Here is a 15,874-nt window from a genome sequence, read left to right as displayed (position 1 = left end):
CACCTTAGCACACAATCAGGACACTAACTATAAAAAGTCCTAACTCTATGGGCCAATCTCACTTCAATGTTTTTGCACTTTCATAGTAATTCTATTGAGGAACTCTCTGGTATTTTGACCCATATCTTCCTGAATGATTCAAACAACTCTTTTTTTTCTAGAGTCAACATAGTTCATAAAATTGAAGTTTGCTTATAAAATAAAATTTTGAAATAAAACTTCCCTTAGTTGCCCCAACTTTCATTTTGTATGAATAAATTTCAGAACTCATGGACAGGGCAAGATAGGACCCCAAAACCAAAGGCCAGTGTGGTAGGGTTAGGAACTGGGATCTGGTAGGTTGAAGACTAAGGAACTATGCATGGGATTAAATACTGTCAGAATGATTCTTGGGAAAGCAGCCATTAAGCACAATATACAAAGCATGGTAATGCAAAGGGCTTAGCAAATTCTAACATAATGTAATGGGTTTTGTCCATTCAAGAAGATACTATTCTAAGGAAAAATCCAAGTGATAGGTACTTTCCAAAGTCAGGAACATGGCTAACTTGGTTGCATCCATCTTTTCCTAGCATGACTCTGGCTGTCGTGGATGGTGGCATGAAGAGGATTTAGATTTCAGATATACTTAGGACATAGAAATATACAGAACTTATTAACTTGGTTATAGAGATTGATAGGTAGGTTAGTAACAAGAAATTACTATATTTGTAAATTCTCATCTCTCTGATGTCAGTAAAAATAGAGGATTGCTGTCCAACACATTTTAATAAGTGAAAACTGTAGCAAAGGTTTTATCTACCTAATATCATTGATCCAAATAATTTCATCCAGAATTTTCTTTGACACTTTTGAATTTAGAGATGGCACAGGTATCCCGGAGGGAGACCAAATCCAAGCCTAGTTAGCACCCTAAGAGCAAATTACCTTAGCTGTGTCAGCACAGTTCAAATTTTGGTCTTTAAAAGACTGCAAACTCTACTTTGTCAGAGCATCACAAATTGATCTAGCTTGGCAAGATTGGCTACACTAACAAATGTTAGATTTAAACCTAGAATGTGTTAGTATGGCTCTGGGATTCTACTTTTCAGCTTAGGGAATAAATTCAACTCAGAAAAATGGATCTCATTTGAAGCAACAACAAAATATCATTTTTTGCTCAGTTCATTCTGTAACAACCTCTCCCAATCCGTTATACAAGAATCCTGACTGTGACGATTATTGTGTGTCAACAAGAGATAAAATAAATGGAAATCAATATTTTCCTTTAGCAATCAGTCACACAGTATGTATGTCCTGGATTTCTTGTATCACAGTCTCTTGTGATTGCCTAAGTCAGTCCCGTTTTGATCTCACAACATGATTTTAACACTTGAAAAACAGAAAACAAGCAGACTGATCGTCCTTACAAGTCCCCAAAGAAATACACTGACCAAACTTACATTAGACTAGTATCTAAAACAGAACGCTAATTTATTCATGCACTGTGAGCAATACAGCAGCCAGTTGAAACACATATTTATATTTGCTAGGTATCACTTTCTAACTCTGCAGGAAAATCTATAAAGGGGACAAAATTATATTGGAGAATTTTGCTTGACGAGCTTGGAAAGAGAGCAAGAAGAGTTAGCAGGGTAATCTTTAGAGCTGTGCTGTTAAGCTGTGGTGTCCTGATGCATGGGTCTTCCCTCCAGGGCTCTACTTGTGCACTGAATTGCCCTTATCTATCATCTGTTCATTCTGTACTTCCTTCATTCTTTTATCAACATTTTTTGAGCACCTAAGTAAAGGTATTGATGTATTGTCTGCAACACTGTAGCCTCTTGATAAATGTAATTTCCTCCTTTCCATCTGCCGGAGATTACTAGACTCTAGCATTCCAGTGAAGTTTCTGGCCCTCAAGGAACTCACATTGGTGAAGGAGAGGAAAGGGCAGAGAAATGAAGCTGCAGTCATAATTGTGATAAGTGTTATCATAGAGGCGTACCCATTAGGGGAGGGACACAGAGGAGCATCATCTAAGTAAGGAAGGACTGCTCAGAGAGGGCTCATCCAAAAAGAGTCCTGCTCTGTAGGATGAGTAAGATGTGATTAGTAAGGTAACATGTGGAGAATTTGCGTTGACCACATTCTTGCAACATTTTCTTCACTTTGCCTTGGATACACCTTTCTCTTGTTTCTCTCCCTCCTCAGCAACTGGTCCTTCTTAGCTTCCTTTTCTGGTTCCTCCTCATCTCTGCAACCTCTCACTGTTGCTCTGGCCCAGAGTGTAATCCTAGATGTAGTCTAGGCCCTATCCATGCTTTCTACCAAGGTGATCTTATATAGTCATATGGCTCTACATCATCTCACAATTCCCAGATTTCTATCTCCATTTCTTAACTCCAAACTCAGAGATTCAACTGCTAACTTGCCATATCCACCCAGACTTCTAATATGTGTCACAATTCTAGAACTACACTTTTGGTATTCTCCCATCTGAGCCTTCTCTATCTTAGCAAATGGCTACTCTGTCCTTCCAGGTGCCCAGCCCTAAACCATGCACCATCTTTGTTTTTTTTTCACTCATACTGCACACCCGATCCTATGAGCATATTCTGCCAGATTCAAGCCCCTATCATCTCTCCTGGACCTTTTTGTTATAGCCCCTTAATTGATCTCCCCACTTCCCTCCTTGTCCCCCTTAAATTTGTTCTCAGCATAATTGCCAGAAGGATACTCTTAAAATGTAAGTAAGACCTTGTCACTCCTCTAATTCATTCTCAAAAAGCAGTTCTGTAATCCCTTTAAAGTACAGATCAGGTACTTCATACCTTGGATTCAATCTGAATGACTTTTTATCTCAGTAAGAGCTGAATGACAAATCTTGGCCTGTGTTAGCATCACTTTACTCGCTCTCCTATTACTCTTCCCTTGCTCACTCGGCTTCAGCCACATAGCCTTTACACAAACACATCAGGTGATCTCTAGTTAGACCTGAACGTCTCCCTCCTCCTAGCCCCCCACTTAGCCACATGGCCAGCTTCTTCATCTCCTTCAAGTCTTTGCTCGAATGTCACCTTCTCAATGAGGCTTTCTCTTTCCACCATATTTTAAATTTCAGATTACCCCACCCCCACAGAATACTGTGGAGAATAAGGCAAAACCTGACCCTTGCCTCAGGGAATTTACAGGTTATCCAGGGAGAGAAATGTTAAGACTGATTTTTGAATGGATGCTGAGAGAAATTTCATAGCTAGGTCAGAAGCAAGGGAATGCTTCTACCATAAGGTGGCAACACAGCTGGTTAGCAACTTCTGAGTTCTCTCTACTTCTGCTGTCAAGGAAACATTTGATTGTCTTGTCCTTTAGACATAAAAGTAATCTTTACAGAAATTTACGTAATGTAATTTTATACTAAACTGACATAGTATTTATGGTATTTTAAAATTTTCCGTTATTGGGAATCATCTGTAGGTTTATTTGTTGTTCAGCAGAATGTTAAATATGCTAAATTCAAGTATCTATCTCTTGTCTTACAAGCAGTTCCTTTTGTGAACACCTTTTGTGGGAGGAGTATTTTAGTTTACTGGAGCATAAGTTTCAAACTAATTGACTAATTAACATTTCTACTGTGGTTTTATAGAGCACTGTAACAAATGCTTTAGATAAGGGTCTCTCAATTTATATCACCTATAGCTCTTTCCTCTACTCAAATTATAATTCTTTGAGAGATGAAAAAAGTCTTCCTACACTTTCCTGTCAGTTCAACTTGACGTTGGTTTTTATTATCTTTGAAAGTCTTCGCTTTCCTTAGTTTGAGGACTGCTTCTCTGTCTCTATTTTTTAGTGTAGTATATCCTATTGTCCCCACCACAGCTTCACCCCAGTCCGAGTGTAGGCGTTGATTTTGCTATTTAAAATCATGGTATTTCTTTAATAGTATTGATTCAAAAGGGTGACAATTTGGAAATTTTTAATTCCACACCATGGATTCTGTGTGTCAAATATTTTATAGCTAGAATTTTTTTAGGCAAGAAAAACATGAGGTAGTTTTACATTGCAAGATTCTGCAGTTGCACATGAAGCAAAGTACTTACTTTTCAAAAGGAATATTCTTATTTTTTAAGATCCCACCAAAAAAGTTACTTTGAGTTTAAGAAATGATTTTATTAATGAAAAATAAAATGTTTAATGTATTATACTACAGATTGTATACTTCCATTCCCAACATTTTACGCTCATTTTGTATTTTGCCATTTATAGAATGAAGGGATTGAGGTGGAGGTGGAGATGAAAATTCATAGCTAATATGCAGTACTTTAAACAGTATATTTATTTAGGGGAAAAACTAGATAACTGATAAGTTGAATACTCTCCAAATGTGAAAAGTTCCATAAAAAGAAAATCATTTCAAAAATGGTCAAAAATGTAAGATTTTGTTATATTAATTATCTTGAATATTAACATTATAAAAAAAATTGAAAACTTTTTAGAACCAAAAATTATTCTTGGATTTTTGTATTGAACTATTTTATAATGATTTATTTCCTTCATAGATTTGTTAAAATTTGAAGTTATTTCCTTAATAGTATGCTGTGTTATTATCTGCCTCCTCCACTACACCCTAAGCTCAGTATTGGGAGCAGAGAGAGGTGAAAGAAGTAAAAGAGCCTTACTGACCCGTACCCCTCCTGCTGTACCAGATACTGGCAAACACACATCCCTTGGTTTTCTAGGTTAGAGAGAGTATTTAGAATTTCATGTCACTTGTGAACAATGGGCAGAGGACAGGTATTTCAAAATATGAATGAGTATAACGGGAGAATTTTCTTCCTACCCCCATGGAGCATTTGTTCAATGCTCCTTTGAAGAATAACAAGAAATGAAGAATGCTATCTCCATATCACTTCCCTCTGTCCTACAAGGGATCAGCAATCACCTAGAACCTCTTTCATTTTATTTCTGATGAAGTTGCTATGATAGAGGAAGTTATTGGAGGAAGGAGAGGAAAGTTCTATGGACTCTCCCTCCTACTTGCCTCTGTACAGGGCAGGGAGGAAGAGAGGAAAGGAAACCTACCTAGTGATAGTGAGAAGGATGCTGTTTGCATCTGTGATTGAGAAGAGGAATTGACACTTAGCTGGTTGAATGTCTTAAGTTCATGAAAGGAGGAGATATATTCTAAACCAGCTATAGAGAGAGAGCAGCTAAAATTATAGATTTGGAGAAAAATAAACCATTAAATATTACTACTTTTTTTCTCCATTCTTTTTACAGAACCTTTATAAAAAAGTTGAAAGAGTGATACAGTAAACATGATGTAAGCTTTTTTCTGAATTCACATTTAAATTTTTAACACATTTGACTTAACTTTTCTGTGTATGCATGTGTGTATATATATTTTGCTGTTATTTGATTTTTTGAAAGTAAATTATGACTTTATAATAGTTAATTCCTAAGTCCTCCAGCAAATGTGTTTTAAGAACAAAGACATTCTCTCTCTATCATTAACACACAAGAAATGTAAGATTGATTAAATACTATCCATCATCTACTATATAATCCATACACAAATTTTTCCAATTACCCCAATAATGTGTTTTATAGCCCTTGTTTCTCCATGCAGGACCCAATCAAGGATCATGCATTGCCTTTAGTTGCCATGTCTCTTTAATCTTCTTTGACTTAGAAGTCTTCTGGTCTATTTTTGTCTTTCATGAAAATGATATTTTGTAGAATCCAGGCCATTTGTCCTGTCGAATGTGCTAGAATTGCAGTCTTTCTGATTGTTTTCTCATAGTTAGATTCAGCTTAAACATTTTGGACAGGAAATACCATGCAGGAGATGCTCTATCCTTCCCATTGCATTAGGAGGTCACTTATTGGAATTACTAGTTTGATCACTTGGTTAAAGTTACATTGTACAGGAATATTGAAGTTTTTGTAGTTAAGAGGAATCTACAGAAACATTCTTGAAAACCTTATTTTATTAATCTCAATTTCTTTAATTGTAATGTGCTTAGTCCATCCTTTATTTGTTCCTCAAAGAGCTGACTACCATTTTTAGGACAGGCAAAGCTTATGGTCTAATTAGTAAAATATAGATAAGTAATCAGCAAAATCAGTATCTTGTGAGAAATGTCTTATTGTTGCAGTAGAGGATGCTGTGGAAACACATGGGAAACAGCCTTCATTTGACCTTGAGGGGCCAGAGAACATGCTCTCCATAAAGTAACAAAACTGTTTAAGCAAAATGAGAGTGACAGGATGAAATAGCATGAAAGAAACCTGGATTTTTGTGGGTTTCCAGTATATTTTTTCACTAAATTGTATAGTCTTTAATATTAATAACATTCTTCCGCCGATTGTTTTTATTTCTGGGTTGTAGCAGAATTTTTAAGCAAAAAGACCTGCAATCTTGTTATATGCACCTTGGGTCCTGGTCCTCACAATTTTTAGGGTTTTTATCATGTTCAGTAAATAAGTTTGGCTAAACAGAGCTGCTGGAAATGCATCTGCAATTCTAGTGAGAAATATTTTATAAGAAATAAGTAATCAAGTTTATGGAGATTCTGAAAAGTGGAGATTGAGTGAGGACTTCAACTCTCAGAATCACTCAGTGTGTCCAGTAATAATAGGAATGACTATCATTTCTTTAATGTCTACATACATTATCTCATTTAATCCACAACGCCACAGTAGATATTGTCATCATAATTTGGCCAATTTATAGTCTGAAGGAAACTTGGAATAAGAATTAAAAGTCAGGAGACTTAGGGTCCTTATTCCAGTTATTTAAGTCATTGCCTCTTGTTCTTAGGCAAATCATCTATACTCCTTGTTGCCATTATTAGTTGTTTAAATGAGATTAATAAAAATTTTTCTAACATTATCCCAGGATTATTTTAGAGATTGAATAACAAAATCTACTAAAATCATATTGAGAATTATAAACTTTTTTGAAAATAACGATTTTGGGGTTTTTTTTTTTGGTGAAGGACATTGGCCCTGAGCTAACATCTGCTGCCAATCTTCCTCTTTTTTTTTTTTTTCCTTCCTAGAGCCCCTAGTACATAGTTGTAAATCCTAGTTGTAAGTCCTTCTAGTTCTTCTATGTGGGATGCCACCACAGCATGGCTTTATGAGCAGTGTGTATGTTTGTGCCCAGGATCCTAACCAGCGAACCCCGAGCTGCTGAAACAGAGTGCATGAACTTAACCATCAGGCTGGCCCCAAAAATATGATCTTTTAATTCACTATTTTCTTAACTGTCCTCAAAGCCCTTGAGCAGACCCTGAGGGTAGTTAACTATCAAGGTCCAAATATTTAATTTAGTTTCTAATAAAAAATAATGATTTTATCTACCTCTATATGGATAAGCTTTCCCTGAAAGAGAGAAGTTTAGGCCAATGCTTTGCCTTGTTCTTTGAAGTGACAGTTTTTCACAATGAAATTGTCAAATAATAGACTTTCAGCAAGATATTATCATAAGCACATATAACTTCCCAGCTCTTCAAAGTGTTGGTTATTATGAACATTATGAATTCCCACAGTATCAGCACCACCAAATTCATTTTAAGTTCAATCATAAATCAATGCTAAGTATGCATAATCTTTTTCGTTGGTTTGGTTTCTTTTTCACTAGTGACATGATGTTTAGTATTGACTAACTGAAGGATTTTTTAAAGAATTTAAACATTTTAACTATAATGGCTCTACTCACCCAATTTACCCATGCCTAAGAAAACGTAATCAACCAACCAAGCAAAAGAAACAAGCTTGGAGACCTTTTCCATTCTACTGTTCTAAAAATATTCTCAATTTCCTATGCTGCTCCTTGTAAGAACTAGTTGATGTATTTACTAACTCTGCTCTGTTTGTTCCAGATCACAAAATTTTACCTTTTTTTTTTAAACACTGAGACTATTCAGTGGTTATTTTTCTTTTTTCCTGGCCTGTTTCATTCCAGTGTATCTAGTAAATAAAGTGATAAAGCTAGAGAACTGCAGGACTCTAGAGGAATTAGGCTAGATTTTCCAGAATGGTTATTGATATCCTTTCTAAGACAGGCAATAAGTTCAACTTGTATAAATAAGATTTTAAAAGTATTTGAACAAAAATATGGCTGAACAGCCACTTTTCCTATCTTGGTATAGACAATTCAAAGGACTGCCAATTTATTTTGTGTATCCTTACAGTGTAAGCATTGCTATTTAAAGATCAACTATGATTGGTTACTTGCTGATTTAAAAATCCGATTCATGGAACTTTTAAGATGGTGATTTTGTAAAATTTAATGTTAGCTCAAGTTACTATCTCTAGGCCTGTGGGATAATTGTCCATAGGGTTATTATCTGGAAGACCCTAACTCTGTTTAAAATGCAATAAATTTATTCATGGAAATGGAAAAAAAAAAAGAAAGCCTAATAACTATCCCCTTTTTATTCTCCCTCAAATTACTTTAGCTAAGAACACCAAATGAAAATAGAATAATGGAGTAAAAATGGGATGTGCATATATGTATACATGTATGTGGTATATATTTATATTTACATTCTGTTTAATTCAATACCTGACACATAGTTGGCACTCAATCAATATCCTTAGAATGAATCTACAGAACTTTTATGAGGTATTTTTGGCTTGGTGTAGTTTCTATTTGTGTGGTTTTTGTAATCTAGTTATGCAACATTACTTTCTCTTTTAAGCCTAATTCAATTTGTTTCCATTTTAAAACTTTTCTTTCTCGTGTGGTGAATTTATCTTTTCTTACACGCCAAAGGAAATGACTCTCTGAGAAGAAGGATATATAATGATAACAATAAACATACCTGGGTAATTCAAGTCTGGCACTTCTCTGGTTCCCTTTTATTATACTTCAGCTCCTCTACTCATTCTATATCACCTAACCCCTTTAAGAAATACTTTCAGAAATTGGGTGTTTGTATTTGTGCTCTTTTTAATGAAAACAATCTTAGGAGAAGTTATCCATTTTGTCTGAGAATCAGGAAATTTGCTAAATGATCCCCAGCAAACTTTGTTTTAATAAAATTTCTGGGTTTAACCATTGCATTCAAAGATAGTCAAGAATTTTTACCCATGAAGACCTGGCTCTTTCTGATTCTAAGGAGCTTAACATAAATGGGTCACAAAAGGGAATCGAGGAGAGGACCTCCACTGTTAGTGAAGTTGTTAAGAGCCTGGAGTATTTGGCCAACAGTTAGAGTGATCAACTTTTTAGAGAGCCAGCTGGGAAATAGCGCTATCAGATCAAAAATATACTTAATTTGTAATAGGTAATGATGCACATATGTGTTATTAATACTTAAGAGTGACAATAGTATTTAATAGTAATTAATAGTAAGGCTAATAATGTGAAAAGCTATAACATTATTTTTTTTAATGTTTCTTTCTGTCCTCTGATACAGCAAAAGTCTTTATTGGACATTTAAATTTTTAGGTTATATCATTGTATATCTTTGAGATATATAAATGTGAGACTTTAAAAAAGTTAAGTACAATAAAGTAATTGAACAGATATAACCCATATTTAATAAAATAAATATGACATGTTTCTTTCTGTTTGTCCTTTTCCTTCATTTTTTTTTTGGTTACAACTGAATATAGTCAAAAGTAAAATTTGCTTTGAACTGCATTTCTGCTCTTCTCAAGCCCACCATACATTGATTCCTGGTATCAATTCAATGTGATGACATCAAGCTAAATATCTTCTCAACAAAAATATTAGGCGTGGAATATTTAGGATTTGACTTAATAGCTTTACTTATTAGATTTTTAGACTTGTAGGAATTAGTTCCCAGCTCTCCAAAATGCCCATCCACTTTGTAACTACGTGCTTGTTTTGGTAGACCAGCTGTTTGTTAATCAGTTCTTTTGCATGTGTGAATTCATCATATAGGCTGTCCATGTGCAAAATGTTCATCATTTTTAAACACTTCCAAGCACGTTGGATGTCAACATAAGCTAAAACATTATCAGAGATAATGACTTTAAAGTACGGAGGTTATTTTACTTTATGCAAGCGATATTGGATCCAAGATAAGTTTTAATAAAGAAATGAGAAAGTCCTGTTCAACTTGACTGCCCTTTTCTGGTGACATTTTTTGGAAACAGTCTGAAATCCCAAAAATAAGTAGTGTTTTCTCTTTCTGAGTTTTCGTCCTAACCTACACAGAAGTTCATGCAACTTGGGTAGAGTCAATTCATCTTTCTCTGAGTTCCTCATAGCCTCTTCAGAGATTGTCAAACACTTTTAGAGAAATCATAAAAATTTGTTTCACTGTAATCTTTTTCCCCATTCTCATCTCTCATATATTTCAAAATTAGAGAAAGGCATCTTTCTTGTCCCACATTTTGAAGACAGGATTTTACAAAAGACTGATATTTTAACATCTTTCCTGTGGCCAGCGCCAATGATAACCATCTTGTAAGCACATCTCAAGAGGCTGTCTCCTTCCATTTCTAGAAAGTTAAAGAGCTCATTAAGTACTTCTGCACATTTTGAGGAACTGAAAAGTGACCAAAATATTTCATTATGAAACTTCATTATCTCAGGTAAGCAAATCACATCCCTTTTTGGTAGCTTTGTCCACAAAGTGTACAGAACATTTAGTAGGTAAGAACTCTTCATTTCCTTTTGTAAGAAGTTTATATGCCGAACGCAGTTTTGAAAATTTATGTTTGCACTATCTGTTGAATACGCAGATAGATGAACAATGTCTACTTTATATCTGGATGAGGTGTCAACAATCATTTGTTTTATGTCTTCTGAAGTTTCATTAAAATCTTTCTAGAAATCAAGAAGATGATTTGAAACTCCATTTTCAAATCAAAATACCTAAGAGCTAGGGGAAACATATCTTGTTGCCATCATTCAACACATCACTTGATATACTGTAGAAATGTTTATTTGTAAGATCTGACAGAATCGGCTCTATGCTATACGGGGCCGAAAACGGTTTTCAGAATTTCCCCTTTTGTATACGCACAGGACATTTTAGTTGCAACCTCTGAATCAGGAAAAGTAACTTTACTCCGGTGCATAGAGAAATCAAAGGAAGAAAACAGTATTCTTGTGGTATACTCGAGCTTATTCCATGAGCATTGGTTTCAAATGAGCATTAATGTCTTTTTTGGGAGATTAAAAAGAACTTTTGATATTAGAGAAACTTGTCTGTTTCATCCAAGACTTGTGAGAATCAGTCTCCATATGCACATTCATACAATCACCTCCCTTGTGCCTGGTCCCAAATTCACTTCTGCACATTGTGCAGTATGCTCTCTTTTGGTTATCTCTCTAATCTATGTTGGTGCATCCTCCCATGTATCTTTAAAATAGCACAGTTATTTAGCCTTCTTTTTCTGTATTGTCATGTTATTATATTATAGTTCTTCTCAGTTTCATCAATGAACCATTAGAAAACATGGTCATTATATTCACAGTGTTCAAAATTAAGTAGCGCAGTTTTGATACAAAGCACAACAGTTGATCCAAAGTCAAAGAGGAAGTCAGGATCACAACACGCTGAAGTTGCATACTTAAGTCTCATCACTCAGAGTGATGCAACAGTGGGCGATCCAATACCAGAACTGCAAATCATAGTTGCCAACATCAATAGTCAGGGGGGAAAACAGCAGGAGTCACTATGGAAGGTGGATAATCGATGCTACATCCAATCGACACTAAAAATAGTGTTGCTTCCAGCCTCTGCTTTCTTGGCTTTCATATGGATTTTTGTACTTTTCTTCCAAACTTCTGCACCTATCTCTGATCTCTGAGATTTCATCATGTCTTGGAGATAGCTTTCCCAGGATGCAAAAATCTAGTGCCAAAACTAGGACATTCCTGAGCAAACCTTGACAGTTGGCCATTTTACCACCAACTCCATCTCTAATGCATACTAGTTGAATGATCTTAGTTAATTACTTGCTCTCTGTGCTTCAACTTCTTCATCTGTAAATTGGAGATAATATTCATATCACATCATAGTGTTTTGTAGGATTAAGTGAGTACCCAATAAAATAAATAAGCACTTTAATAGAATCTGACATTTAGAAAGTTATGTGTTAGCTATCTCATCATCATCATCATCACTATATTAACTCAGAAACACTTAAGGATGAAATTTTCTATCTGCCTAGCTTCGTTTCCTATCCTCAACTCAGTTATTCCTAAAAGTAAGACACCAGATACTCCTAAAATCTTTTTCTTATTTATTGCTTGATCAATTCATTTCCTTTAAAAATTTGTAACTGATCACCAATTACTTTCTGTTTTACCAATTTTAATCTACTTTTTTTTACCTATGTCTACATTTTGTTTTTTTAAAGATTGGCACCTGAGCTACCAACTGTTGCCAATCTTCTTTTTCTTTTTTGCTTTTTCTCCCCAAATCCCCCCAGTACATAGTTGTATATTTTAGTTGTGTGTCCTTCTAGTTGTGGCATGTGGGATGCCACCTCAACATGGCCTGATGCAGTGCCATGTCTGCGCCCAGGATCCCAACCAGCAAAACCCTGGGCCGCCGAAGCGGAACATGCGAACTTAACCACTCGGCCACGGGGCCAGCCCCTACCTATATCTACATTTAATTCTTAGCTGTTGTAAGATACTTAGTTCCCACAATTTCCACTATTTGCTTTTCTGTTTCCTTCATTATGGTAGTCGCGGATCTGGTTCACCAAATATGGTGAAATTTTAATTCTTTTAAAGTTCAAAGCAAGAAAATCTCACATAATTTAGTGTGTGCTGTGCTATGCTTCTGAAATCAAAGAAATTTGCTGAATAAGTTCTATTGAATCCAAAGGGCAATTGATTATCAATGTTTCTGTGTTCTTACTTTGCCACTGTTTCTCTCTTAGCAATTAAAGCTTGAAAATATTTAGATTGATTATTTTTCAATTTGATACAAGTTTGAGAATTGTGGCTAAGTAGTTTTGGTTAATTTACTATAAAAATCATGAGAAATCCAATCATACTGTTCTTCTTACTCTTACTCACCTTTGCCCTTTGTCCTGTTTTGCAAAGGAAATCCTGATTTCCTCAGACCATTGAGCCCTTTATTTTGCCAAGCATTTGCGGGATGACCTTTGTGTCTGATGACCTGGTTCCCAAGAGTTAGAGCAATGCCGGGAACTTATTTCACAGAGTTCATGCTACATTCATCAGAAAATAGGCCTTTCACAACCCTACTGGCTTCAGTGAAATTCATGATTCAAACAAATGCCTTATGCTTGTGTGATACATTACTGGCAAGGCAAGCACTCATATGTTTGCAAAAAAGAAAAAAGAAAACTCATTTTAGCTATATTACAAATATTTCAGAATAAAATATGTTTAAGAGGCAATTTAAAAATCATATCATTATGCTTTAACTTTAATCCAACTCAACATTAAAATAATACATTATTATGCAGAAAGTAAAGCAGATTCTTGATAATTACTGGCCCATAGTTAATAATTATTATAGGGCAATTGTTGAAGCAGTGTCTGGAAAATGCAACTTTCTAAAAATATAAAAAGAGAAAAACCATCCAGAGGGGTTCAAAATTAACTTACATAGTTTGTATCCCATCTGGAAACACTTATGCAGTTAAAATGAAAAACATTTCAAAATCTATTTCTCCATCTTGTTTGCTGACTTGCTTTTTAGACAATAAAGTTAGAAATATCAAGATTTCCACAAAAGATCTGAGGGTGCTCAGATTGAGTTATTTTAAAATCATGAAGCAAAAGTCACATTTCCCTTTTCCATGAATTTGGATTTAGTTTCATTAAATGTACCTATCAGTATGTTCGAGAGTTTTACATTGACAGAGCGGCTTTCACAAAACAGCATTTTTAAGGCATCTTTCCCCCCCAATGTGATACTTACCCTTTTGTAGTATTTGAGTTACTCCATGAACAAAGCAGATTCATTGACGTAAAAATAAAAGGAAAAATCAGAAACTTTCTGTAGGTTTTAAAAAATGTTTCGCATCTCAAGTATGAATAGAAACTTCATAGAAAGCCTGGAAAACAAGTATTGTTTTAAGAAAAATTTCTTTCTAGAGAAGATAGAATCATTGATTTCCTGGAAGAATCTTCTGATGAATCTTTTTGTCATCCTACTTGAAGATTTTCTCTCACACTTCCCCATCTTCTCTTAAGAAGTTAATTTCCTTGAGATTTGTGATCTTATGTTAATTTTGATTTTTTTGTCAATTTTCCATGCCTTCTTGCCAACAAATTATACTAGTCTATGGTATAGACTCTGGAAAAAACTTTTATTTGCTACTTCATTTGTCTTTTTGTTATAACTTAAGGAAGAATATTTGGTGAAATTGAGTCGCTCTGTAGTTTATTATTTAAAAGTCACAAACACAACTGTATAGTAATGAAAGTGGAATTCAGATGCTAAAGTTAAAATCTGCCTCTTTCAGATGATATGGGCATTTTGTGGCCTTAATTTAGCAGCAGCACAAATGTTATTAATAATATAAACTAAACAGGCAATGTTATAAAGTGAAATTAGGTAATTCATTAGTTGGCTGGAATTATGTTTAGTTCCTTAGTTAAAATAACATTAATATTTGTTCTTGTTACAGTTGTAATTTTTCTGATCCACCCTGTATCATTCATGCAGACTTTTGATTACTTAAATTAAGGTTGCTGTCAAGAGAGAAAAAAATCCAGAATATTTTCAGATTAAAAAAGAAATACTGACTTCCTTACTTTCCCATATATTATCTTAAATGCTTATCACAATAACCTGAAGCCTCAGTTATTTTAATCTCCTATGTGTATGAGGCTTCTGATACTCAAGAGGGTAGGGTAGTTTGTTCAGGGTAACAATTGCAAAATCGAAGTGACAAGGTTAAACCCATGTCATCAGACTCTGAGACTTACTCTAAAGTCTTCTTGCTTCCACGCCTTGTTTTGCCTCCAGTGTCATAATTATTTGAACCTGGACATTTCAACATATCTTAACATATTGAGGTATAACAACCTTCCCATTCTCCAGCTCTAGTTTTCTTTGTCTTTTCCTCAAGATTTTAGAGCAGGTGATTTAAGAACCAAAGAGTCCCAAAGACTGTAGTGGGCAGCATGATACAACTTTTAGTTTATAATCTAAATCCATTGTAGGAGAGGGGGATAATTAAAGAGAGATTCCTTTATTCCATCAACACGTTAATTGTACATCCATCAACACATTAATTGTGCATCCATCAGCACATTAATTTTGCATCCACTCCATGGTAGACGTTTTTTATGGGAGCTAGGGATACATTGGTGATCACAAGAGACAGAATAACTTATTCTCTTGGAGTGTACTTTCTAGTGGAGGGCACAGATAATAAACAAGAAATATTAGTAAAATATATAGTTTGGATAAGTGCTAAGGTGAAAAATAACGCAGGAAAAGCAATAAATGAGTCAGAATAGGAAAAAGATGTTTGTAATTTTAGAAAGGGTAACTCAGAAAAACCCTCTGTGAGAAGGTGACATTTGAGTGAAAGACTGAAGGAGGGTAGCAAGTAAGCCATGCAGATGTCTTTTGGAGGAGTGTTCCAGGCCAAGGGAACATCATGTGCAAAGACTCTGAGGCTGGAATGTGCTTGACATATTCAAAGAACAGAGCAGGCCAACTGGGTGGAATGAACAGAATGAAGAAAAGAGTAAGAAATGATGTCACAGGGGTACAGATCTTATAGAACTTTATGGACCTTTGTAAAGACTTTGGTTTTTACTCTCATTAAGATGGGAGACCCTGGGGCATAGTGGTTAAGTTCAGTGTGCTCCACTTCAGTGGCCCGAGTTTGCAGGTTTGGATCCCAGTTGCAGACCTACAATACTCATCAGCCATGCTGTGGTGGTGATTCATATATAAAG

General features: G+C 35.1%; 1 protein-coding gene across 32 annotated transcripts in view; it reads left to right on the top strand.

The window, feature by feature from the left end:
- The window catches only part of ADGRL3 (adhesion G protein-coupled receptor L3), a 798,980-nt gene that overhangs the window by 658,061 nt on the left and 125,045 nt on the right, over positions 1–15,874 (top strand). The window lies entirely within an intron of this gene.

The sequence above is a fragment of the Equus asinus genome, chromosome 3 (genome assembly GCF_041296235.1).
Source record: "Equus asinus isolate D_3611 breed Donkey chromosome 3, EquAss-T2T_v2, whole genome shotgun sequence".
Classification (NCBI taxonomy): domain Eukaryota; kingdom Metazoa; phylum Chordata; class Mammalia; order Perissodactyla; family Equidae; genus Equus; species Equus asinus.
The sequence above is the reverse complement of the archived record's forward strand: the minus strand, read 5'-3'. Positions and strand labels throughout refer to the sequence as shown.